Below are 12,083 nucleotides of genomic sequence, written 5' to 3' on the forward strand. Positions count from 1 at the left end.
ACCCCCGATGCCCGCCTGCCTCCCCTTGGTGCCCCACTACTCTCTCCCCTTGGAGACCCTTGGAGACCCTCTATCCCACCTTCCCCACTTGCATGTGTTCCCTTCCATGCTACCTCGTCTGATATATAAGCTCTTTCTCCCCCCCAGACCCCTGCTGCCCGCCCTCTTTGTCCCCCCACCTCCCCTCCCCCTCATTCCCTCTCCCAACTTCCGAATGAGCAACTCTTTCCCTAACCCCCCCCTTTCCCTCAGGTGCACTCACCCTTACTGGTTCCAGAATGCATTATGCTCCCTGCCCCCAGCCTAATACCTTCCCACTGATCCACCACTCCCTTCCTTTTCTTCTCTGGGTGTCCCATTATCCCTCAGTGTTCCTCAGCGTTCCTCCTTCTCCTCTCGGGCCCGGGCCTCTGAGTGTCCCTCGCCTTGTTCGGCACTCCCCTGTGAGGTACCACTCCCAAGGTTGGGGTCTAGTTTTGTTCTCCATCTGCAGGGGTTCTTCACTTAGGGGGTCATCCCCTACTTCCACTTGTAGTATGTCTGCTGCTTCTTGAGGGGATGTGACCAGTTTCTGCACTCCGTCGAGTTCGAATAGGAGACCAAATGGGAAGGTCCACCTGTATTTAATGTTTCTTTTAGTTTGTTCCCTCAGGATGGGGCTCATGAGTCTCCTCTTAGTTAGGGTACTGCTTGCGAAGTCTTGAAACAATGCGATTTCCTGGCTTTTATAGACCACTGGTTCCTGCTTCCTAGCCACCCTGAGGACCGCCTCTTTCTGACCATATCTGGCGAATGCCACCAGAACGTCTCTTGGGTTGGTGTTGGGGCCCCTGTTGGGACGCCTACTCTGTGCACCCGATGCAGCTCCACTGCATCAGGGCATTGTTCTCCCAGTGCAAACCGCTGTGGTCCGGTCCGCGACGAGGGGGGGGTCGAGGTGGTCTTCCTTGCCTCCCTGCTCCCTCGGGTCGTTCCCTTTGCTCCAGGTGCCTACTCCTATACGCCTCTTGTCGTGGGGAGAGGGGGCCTGCCTCTTCCGAGCACCGTTGCGTTCCCTGGCGCCTTCGGTGCTGGATGAGACTCCTCTGTCGGGAGTGCACTTTATGGACTATGTTATCCGGTATTTCCCTGCACCGGGGCCCCTCTGCTCCGGTTTCCCACTGATTTTAGCCGCCAGGGGTGGTGGAAGCCTCCTAAAGCTTTACTGGGAAAGAGGAGCAGCCGTTGGCAGGTCTATCCCATGCCCGCGGCCATTTTGGAATCTAGACACACATATTTAAATGTATATGGGCCAAATGAAATCCTGGAGTCCCCTGCCATACTATGCTGCCAAATAGGGCTCAACGAGATCTGGGGGTGACAGATATGGAAAGTTATTTGTATACGGCCCAAATTGCTCCAATTTTAGAAAGCAAATCTCACCCAGATAACAAACAGTGGGCAAGATTAGAACAAATCAGGCCCCCCTGTACAAATGGTGCTGGCTTTCTCTGGTGGACAAGCAGTGTCCTAAAGCTATACTGTCGGCCACAAAAATAGGTCTACTACTGGGATTGAGCAATGAGGAAATACATAACTATGTTCCCCCTCACCGCTCACTCCAATTTTGGGAAATCCAGAATTTCCACAAGGACTAAATCTAGCACAATACAATCATTGGTCCGACGGGGAGGCTAAGAACGGTGTGCCTGTTTTTTTAGGGAGAGAGGTCCTTATCCTTTAACAAATGCAAGCAATCATTCCTCCATCCAGATTTGTCTAAATGTACTTATATACAGCAGAGACATTGGATCAGTATCCCAGAGTAACTAGGGGGAGGTAGGGAAACAATGACATTTGAGGACCTGTTAATTGGGGATCCACCCACTAGGATGATCTCCTCTATATAGAAGATTTTCAATACTAGCCGCTTTAGACCGCTCATACTTGTCTAAATGGGAAGAGGAGATGTGGGTTCCTCCATTGATGATCTGTCATGGTATAACATTTTGATGCCAGTGTTAGTCATCAAATTGTGTTCAGCAGAAAGAAAATAATTATAAACTGATTTGTCGTTGGTATCTCACTCCATGGAAGCTCCATTGGATATGTCCAGCAGCATTCCCTAACTGTTGGAGGGGTGGACAACCCCAGGGAACACTATTTCACATATGGTGGTCATGCAATATCATCCAGCCATACTGGAAAGAAGTGCTTTGCATGAGAAATCAAAGGGTGTCTCACTTTCTAGTCCCCGGCGATCACTCTCTCAGGTGGCCAGAGCATGGCAATCGCCTTTGGATCCAGACCCAGGGACTGGACCAGTGCGGGAAGATCACCTGGGTGGAGGGTCTTCAGGGAGTGGGGGTGAGGCAGCCGATGGCGAGACGCGGTATTCCCCCCTTTCCCGTACCCATGCCCTATCCTATTTCATAGGATCGTCTAACTCCGCCAGCCCCCTTTCTACACAAACACTGGGCTGAGGAAGAAGGTGACAGAGTAAAGAGACTAATCTACATTACATATATCATTGGACATATCCCGCTAATTGGGTCAGGGAAAGTCAGGCACTTGACTTTAATCACATACATCTGATTCCCATTAGCTCTCCCTACATGGATAAAAGGCGGAACATAGAAACACACTCTGTGCAAGGTGGCACATGAGTAGGAGCAGAACCTCTGGGGCGAAGGCGACACTGCTGGAGCAGGACGACTGATCGAGGGACTAGAGCAAAGGGTAGGGAAACCCTGAAGATCCCTACAGAAGATTGTTGCTTCCGGAAAACCGTGAGGGAGACATGGAGAAAGCCAAATCGCAGACAATAAGTAACCTGAATTGTGTTTCAAGGATGCCAGCAACCCTCCCCGATGAACAACAGAGTTGGGATGGCGAGTCCAAGCCTGTGGTATTAACCTTGACTTGTAAATCAAAGTGTAGAGACAAGAAAGGAACTTGCACAACCAGTGAGTTAGTGAAAGACCTGAAATGCCGTTTTTTGTCAAGTAATGATTGAAGCTACATCCGTGTATCTCAAAAGTGAAGGTTGCACACATGCTGATGAGACGCGAAAGAAACTTAACCAGTGAGGAACTTTTAAATGGCTGAAAACTGTGAAGCCATTGATACTGAGTAGCGAGTGGTCCGACGAAAGGAAGTAGCCTACTCGAAAGTCTCAGTGAAATGTGAAATGTTTGTTATAAAGCGGCAAAGTGAACGAACTCTGTGAAGTTAAAAGGTGAATGACTGAAGAGAAAGATTTCTTTGAACTTTTGTGATTATGGTATTAAACTACCAAGATTTAGAGACACTGGGGCAAATAATATAAGAGTGTGAGCTGAAGTGAAGGTCGAAGTGGTCCTGCGGAGGTCTATGGTAAAAGTCTCGCACATTCGAAGTTCTTCGACATCAGAAAAGGTCAGAGCCTGACTGAGGGAGACCGGAAGTGTGGTAAGTTAGGGAAAGGGAACCCCTAACGAATGTGCATTAAGCTTGGGGAAGGGAACCCCTGCAAATGCTGTGACTGCGAGGTCCGAGATCGGCTGAGGGAGATCTGCGTTGAATCAGGTACTTGTTGATTAAGAGGTCTCAGTTCGGCTGAGGGAGACCTACGTTAACTTTTTGTTGAACTGTGAAATAACTTTTGGAACACTGGAATAAGTGACTTTAAAGTGGAAGTCCAGGTGGGCCTCGATCTTCATTTTGAACTGCCTTTGTTTGGAGAATCTGAGCCAGAGTGTGTCATGCTGTCTATGGGGGCCGCCTTTCTCCATGCAATCCAACGGGCACTTTGATCCTTTATGTTATAACACTGATTTTCCTTTGCATACATATTCCTCCTTACACACTTTTTGTATGAGTGATAGGGCAGGCATTAGGTTTTGTTAGTATAGGCCATTTTGATTTGACATGGACTGACTAGGACTGTGGTTTCTTTATTATTTGATGGTAGATTTTACTCCCGTCATAACTATAGGGCAAGTAGGAGTTTCTCCAAGCCCTGAGAAGCTAATAAAGGTTTTGAAACTTGTAACTGTTGTGTGAGTGTCATACTTGTGAAACCGGGCCTCCCTTACATTGGCCACATAAAAAGAATAATAGAGATCAGGGGGCGCTGTTGAGCATCCAAACAAGATGGTCACCTGAACACGAAGTTCCGGCCCCATCTAATAATCCTGAAATGTATATCCGCCGCTGTATCAATTCACTCGGAGTAAACCGGACTACAAAGTGCAGGAAACTGCGGTGCACCCCTCCATCGAAAACGGAGAGAAATCACCGTAAAGCGAGATATCTCGATCGGAAAACTTGCCTGGGGCAACGCCAGTAAAAAGCGTGCTCAGCCCGAAGGACGAGGATCCTGTGTCCTCCAAGGCACAGCACCTCCACGGAGGCAGCCAGCGGATCGCGCCGGAAAAGAATACGATCATCTAGTGCTCACTGCAGGGTGGGGGCGAATGGGCAGAACACCCCTCCTCCCCTATTAGCGCATAGACCTGGTGTTGCTGATGGGCTGGAGGAGCTGCTGACCGTCCGGCAAAGAACTGGCATAAGAGCGGAGCCGCAATCCCCAAACTGATTGCCTCACCGCGCCGGAGCACTTGGGCAACTGTAATTGTGCAATGGGAAGAGCGGTTAGGACACCCTGATTGCCGGTCTCACAGGAGCGTGCTTCCTCTGTTCATTGGAGCGGGCGTCCGAGCCCCACAGGACCGAGCAGCAATCCCACGGTGCGGCTCGGGGAGTATCAACATAGACTGCACACCACAGCAGCCAATACTGCTTCGGACAGATAACCCCTGACCATCAGGCCCGATCCGTCAAACTCTGAACACAGAGACAAGATAAGGCGCTCTACCTTACCTACTCCCCAGCGCGCCACACTTGCGCAGTGACACTACAACAAAAACGGCCCGCTTGAAATATACTCTCCTGTTACAAGAATTAATTAAATCAATCACAGGCCCTCAATGATCGACGACATCCCGATCAAAACCAGTTGAACAGGCTTTAATCTCTGGCCCTGGGCTGCATGTAGAACGGAAATACAGACACATCTCCGTCCTAATCCTGAATACCCAAATTAACCCCACTACCCAAACAGCTGTGGGCACAACACAAAGTATACCATAACACAAACCTTTCATCCAGAGAGGCAAGACACAGCAATAAACGGATGGCAGCGCCCTCAACGCAGATATAGAAGTGCAGCTCTGCAGTATGCTATACCCAGTACAACCCTCGCAATCGGACCTACAGAGATTTACCTCCCTAGCCGACACTGCAGCGCCGGCAGCTGCAACAACCAAAAACTAGAGTAAGAATATCGGCACACCAGGCCTAATTGGAATTACCCGGTAAACATTCGGCCCAAAAAGCATACTAAAAACCAGCAGTGACAATACAAAACAGCGGTTGATATTCCACTGGCAGAATAAATCTGGGTGAGAGGAGGATCCCATCATAACAATAACGTTGAGGGGTCAAGCAGATATTGGGGAAGAAAATCGCTTGTGGTTTCTCCACCAGATCCACAGAGCCAAGGTCATGACCATAGGGGCCAACAAGAAAAAAGGCCCAATGGACTCCTTCACTGGCCCAAGACCCTCAACCTCTGCAACCCCTCCACCTCCCAGCATCCCACCAATACGAGAAGGAGAAGATAACACAAGGAAGGACCAGCTACTGCAAACAATGCAAAATGGCTTCATGGCCATAAATGTCAAATTAGATGATATTGTTGGCAGAAATGGGTCCCTAAAAGCAAATACGGAGAAACAAAGCCCTAATTCATGGAATGATTTACGCGGAAAAAAGGGGGCATACGCGCGAAATTGCGCGCAAGCGCCAGTTTGTGTATTCATGGAACACAATGCGCGGGGCTTACCAGGGACTTGCGATGAATCCGCACCGGTCCAACACGTCACTGCGACACCACGAACGCCTTGCGCGAGACTCGTAGCGAAGGGGCATTGGGTTCTGCGCAGTCAACTAAAAAGGGGGCAGAACGCGTGGAATGGGGAACAACAAGCGAAAATATGGGCAGAACGAGGGATGTACCAAAGTAAAATCCTTGCGTTGCCCATTCGCGCGCTAAAATCCTGTATTCATGGAATTGAACAGGGCTCTCCGTCGCACGGAAAAAGACGCGCAAATCCGGAAACAGGTACGCCACGCGAAAGCTGCGGTAAGCGTCACTGCGCACTAAAACAAATGCATAAAAAGGGTGCACAAACAACCAACGCGCGTATACGGCTATGATGAATGTACTATTTTTCACAGCAGTGATCATGGGACACCGCAGGAGGAGGAGGATGGCCAGGGCCCAGATTTTTCTACCTAGGACCAGCCTTTTTGGGATGCCTGATGACCAGGTCTATGGCACATATAGGTTTCCACCTCATATCATATTAGTGCTCCCAAACACTGAGCTCCTTGGAAAAGGTGCTTAATGTTCTGAATTTTTGGGCCGCTGGGTCATTTCAGCGGACAACTGCCATAGTTGGGGGCATTTCACAGCCCATGCAGTCACGCTGCCTACACCAGGTGTTGGCAATCATGACTGCACGCCCCTCATTCTGCAGGCACATCTACATGCCCAGAACACTGGCAGAAAGGCAGTCTGTGGTCCAGGATTTCTATGGGGTGGCACACTTCCCTAAAGTGCTAGGTGCGATTGATTGCACCCATGTGGCTCTACGTCCACCTAGAGCCGCAGAGCACATCTATCGCAATCGCAAGCACTGGCATTCCATCAACGTGCAGGTTGTGTGTGATACCAAGGGTATCATTACTTCTGTACATGCAAACTATCCAGGGTCCACCCATGATAGCTTCATATTCAGAATGTCACCCCTACACTCGGCCCTGGAAGCTGGGAGGTATCGCACCACATGGCTCATTGGTGAGTATAAATGCCTGTGCACATTCATGCATGTCACACACAGACAAATACACAGCAATGACAAACATTTTTGCCTCTACAGGGGACAGTGCCTACCCTCCGAGCACCTACATGATGACGCCAATAAGGAACCCTGCCACAACATCCCAGGTAAGATACAACACAGCCCATATTGCAACTCGGGGCATAGTGAAGCGCACATTCCGAGTGCTAAAGTCACGTTCCCGCTCCCTTGACCACTCGGTGGCGAGTTACTATATGCCAAAAACACACATTCTGGACTGATAGGAGAGTTCCCCAGTTTACGTATCACACAATAGGATCACAGGTTTACAATTTTATAGTTATTTAAAAATTCATACCAAACGTGTAGCCTACGTCTGACTTTCCCTCCAACATATCTAACTAAGCCCTCATGAAATATCTACCCCTAGCTGGCGCTGATGGGCCGCTTATCTAGGGTGAGGGGATAGGAAGAGAATCTGGCCCTATCTAGTTCTAGTCACCATAGGTTTTACAGTGACACTTCATATAACTGTGTGTAATTTGCTTTGCAAATGAAATTTCTCACTTTTATTCGCTTTCTTTGCTCTGCATTTTCACACCTTAAAACACACACAAAACAGGAGTCTGTTGTGATTCATTAAAAAGAACACCGTTTATCGGTGTTTCAGAGACCACACCTTGCATCCAGATTATATTGTGGTGCAATGTCGTTCTCGACAGAACCTTACACCCAACGGGGTAGAAAGCTGCAATGCTAAAAATCAATTTCTTTCATATATTGACCCTTTTACCATGCCACTGGTATATTCCTTTTTCTAGAAAGGGTCAAGTCTGGCCTACCGGTTTCAGTGGTGTCAAATATTCTCCCACTTTCTTCAGGGCCACAGCACGCATTAACATACTGCCAGAAAAAGAGAGTTTCTAATATCTCTGCACGGAATTCACCCCACCTGTAGATAATAAACAAAATGGGGACGGAATGGAAAATGTATATTATATTCCAATTCTCTCTTATTACATCTTCTTACATTGCTACTATATTTCAAAGAGGTAGCATTTCTTACCCTTTTATTTAGCTTGTATCAGGTGAGTGGTCCGAAAGGACCCTCGCTTTATATTCTGCTTGCGTGATCTCTGTCATTACCTCTAGTGTAACAAAGACATAGGGCCTCATTACGACCCAGGCGCTAATGGGTTAACGGCGCCGTAAAAGGCTGCGGCGCCGTTAACCTATTAGCGCCTAATTACGAGTTCCCTTTGCGGGACCCGACCTTAACCGCTTAAGGGACCCGCAAAGGGACCATGGTGCTAATTACGGTGCCGCAATTTACGGCACCATACTTAGCGCCTTCCCCATTCGCATTGAGCCCTATGGGGCAAAAATGGGGAAGGGCCATGGAGGAAGGGGGAATTACCGCCCCGCCAACCTTGTAATGGGGTGGTAATTCCCCCTTTCTCCAAGGCGGAGTCGGTAACTTACCGGCATGGACCATGGTGCTAATAGCACCATGGTCTTCCGCCAGGGTCGTAATGAGGCCCATAGTCCAACCTTGTATGTAACTGCTGCGGGACAGAATAATGTGAATATTGCCTCTCTTGGGGGTGTCGTGTCCTCCACACATCTCCGAGCCCAAAGTCATTCAGCAGTGTCTGCAACGCTTTAACGACTGGGGCAGGTCTATCCATTTTCCTATCCGATCTATCGACCTTAGGGTTTAGTACGTAATTAAAATCTCCTCCCCAAATCACCGCGCTCCCCACACACATGCTAAGGTTGTTGCACAGTGTTCTAAAATATGCCACTGTATTTTGATTCGGGGCATATGTATTTACAATGCTTATCTCCCTATTCTCCACCAATCCCCTCATCATGACCATCCTCCCGTCCGTCTCAACTATCGTCTGTAACAGCTGAAACGAGACATGTGGCGCCACCCAGATAAGTACACTCCTAGCATAAGCCGAATATGATGCACCCACCACAGTTCCCTTCCATTTCTTCCCAATTATCCCCATCTTATCCCACGTCAGGTGAGTCTCCTGCAACAGGGCTATGTCTATCTTTTGTCTATGCAGGTATAACATAACCTTGTTCCTTTTTAAGTAGCTATTGAGCCCCCTAACATTACAAATAATTACTTTAAGGTCCCCCATGGCCTATTAGAATCACACTCCTCCCCCCACCAGTGCAGTCCATATCCAAGTTTATTCCCCTTCTGTATAGGCTTGTTTCCCAACTTAAACTCCCCTTAACTAAAAACACACCAAACACCCCAGCCCCCCTCCCTCCCACCTCCCTTCCCTGCCCCAACAATGCCCTCGCCAACTGTTGCCCAGCTCCACCCCTCACCTCCCTTCCCTGCCCCAACAATACACTCCCCAACTGTTGCCCAGCTCCATCCCTGGATCTTAGGCACCCCCGCATCTAGCTCTTTCTGGCAATAGTCTGTACTCGCAGCTCAGCAGGGTAAAGTCACCCTAATGGCTGTCTTGCTACTACTTCTCGGGGGGCAGGGTGCCATCATCCTGCCGCTCCTATTTGCTTCAAATCAACCACGCACATTGCTACTCAATTTACTTATGTGCTTTGTACTCTATAGTCCAGTCCAACAAATTCAAGGATATCATAACGTGGTTTCAGCGTTATCTGTCCGTACCCTTCCACCATTATCTCTACCATAGTCTCTACTGGGATACCCCCCTACGTATCGTTTCAGTATGCATGCAATATCCCAATCACTTATCGTGCTCCTCATGGACCTGCTCCTCCTCTCGTTCCGGGCAGCCCTGTAAGTCCGACCATGCCGCCGCTTCCTCTGGGGTATCAAAGAAGAACACTGCTTTTATGCAATACTTTTAGCTTCGCGGGATACAAAAGCATATATTTGATTCCAGCCGTGCGTAGTCTCCTCTTGATCGCCACATAGTTGTACCGCTGTCTTTGAGCTAGCATTGTATAGTCAGGATACGCCGTGACGGTCGCCGAAACTCTCTCTATCGTTCCAGCTTTACTAAAGTACTCCATGATCTTCCGCCTGTCGTTATAGTTCAGGATCTTTGCAATTATTGCTCGAGGGGGGGCCCGGTTTCCTCATAAGGGCCCTATGTGCTCGCTCCACTGTAAATCCTTGTGAAAGTTTGTCGGCCCCTATTTCTTGCAGGATCATATTCTCCACATAGTCTGTAGGGTCCTGGCCCTCTTCCCCCTCCGGCAGGCCGACCACGCGGATGTTGTTCCGTCTCGCCCCTTCCTTCAGCTTCCTCCGCACGGTTCTCAAGGTTAGCCACCTGCTGCTTTAGTATGTGAACCTCCTTTGTGTTACTGGTGCTGGTGTCTGTGTTGGTTTTCACCGCACTCTCCAGACTACTCGTTCTGTCTGCCAGCGCCCTGACATCTTGTCGCAGCAGAGTGACCTCTATTCCAACTGCGTCTATTTTGGCCTCCAAGGAAGTTCGTAGGTCCGCCATTGCTATCCCCCAGGAGTCTTTCAACTCCGTTATAGCCGTTAGTATCAGGTGGTTTTTTTTTGCCGGGGTACTCTCCACGGATCTAGTTGCGACACTCTGTGCCCATGCAGTAGGAGTCTGCTGTGTCTTGGCAAAGACTTCCATCGTGAGTTGTTTACTCTTGGCCTTGGTTCCTCTCCCCGTCATCCTACAATCCTGGCTGTATGTCTAGTTTCAGTTTGTTCATAGTGTGGCAGTTCTGCCTCTTCGTTCTGCTGTGACACCACTAAGACAGTCAAGGCCTGGGGACGTTATCCTCGAAGAGCCACTGTATGTGTTCATATGCGTTAAGCTATGTTTTCGAGTGGGTTGTATTCGCCCACGTCTACGACCGTCGTTACTGCTTCCTATAGGCTTCTTCTGACTTCTGGCAAGGCCGTCTGTTTCCTGGGCGCACTATGCTCGGAATGCTCGTGTAGACGTTCGCACAGGTCCCACCAGTACCGTCAGTAATCCGGCTCGACCCTGCATGCCATGCTCCCCAGCCGTGACAATCAATGGCCAGCTCATTTGATCCCCAAGGCCATTAAATGTATTCCTGTCTTTACCACCATTGCACCTCAAGGTTCATATGGTACATAACTCTGTGCGCCCCTTTACCTTATGAGGCATCAGTACCAAATTAGTCACTTAGGCATATGTCTCCAGGGAAGGTTCTTCCTCCCTCCCTGGCATCCGATGTCCGTGTTCTGTGGGCACTGTTGTAGGGTTTCGTTCTTGCAGGATACTTATTTGCCGGACACAATGGCTGGCAGCCATCACCTTCAGTATCCAGCCTCAGTTTTCGTGCAAGCATGCATCCAGTTAGCCGTGCTGGCTCCTCTCCCCTAGCGCGGCGACTGCACTGCTGTATGTTTTCATCAGCTCTGAGGCTGTCCCGAACGTGCTGTCCATGTCTGAAAGTCTGCTACTAATTGTAGCAACAAGTTCTCGCGGCGTGGCTGCTTCATCCGCTGCACCGTTCAATCCAGAAGTTACATTCGTGCAGGGTGCTTAATGTTCTAACATGATGGCAGGGAGCCGTCACATCTAATATCTTGCCTTCGTATATAATTTGCGGGCAAGAATGTATCCAGCTAGCTGCACTGGCTCTTCACACGCAGTGCGGCTCCATCATTGCTATTCATATGAAATAGCATTGTATCCTTTCCGCCGGAACATTCGAAAAGTCCTCAGAGCGCGGCTACTGTATCCGCCGCACAGCTCGATCCTCCGCACCTGGTCTTGTAGCTGACTGCAATGTGACTTGGCTGTGTATTTTATAAACAAAAGTTGCTCTGGACATTAGAATCGATCGGGCACAATTTCACGGTTCCGTGCGAATGCCACAAGCCAGCCTTCTTAATCTCCACAGCCCGGCTCAGTTGCTTCTGCGGTCGGGGCTTCGGTCCCTTTGTTGTCTGCCATTTTGTGCGTCTTAGTTTCCACGGAGCCACAAACTTAAAAGTTCTGAATCTCTGTGATGCTTCACCCAATTAACTTGTTTCCTTCAGTTGTTGTTGGGCACCTCTTCCGACGTATTTGCAATCATTTATAGAGTACATGGGTCATTTTTTTGCATGAATCTTTGGATCATCGTCGGATCACCAGGAGCAGCTTCAGTAAGGCACGTCCTACACCATGGCTAGCTAGCCACGCCCCCCTTTTCTGGCAGCATGTTAATGCGTGCTGTGGCCCTGAAGAAAGT

The sequence above is a fragment of the Ambystoma mexicanum genome, chromosome 6p (genome assembly GCF_040938575.1).
Source record: "Ambystoma mexicanum isolate Mex_15411 chromosome 6p, UKY_AmexF1_1, whole genome shotgun sequence".
NCBI classification, from domain to species: Eukaryota; Metazoa; Chordata; class Amphibia; order Caudata; family Ambystomatidae; genus Ambystoma; species Ambystoma mexicanum.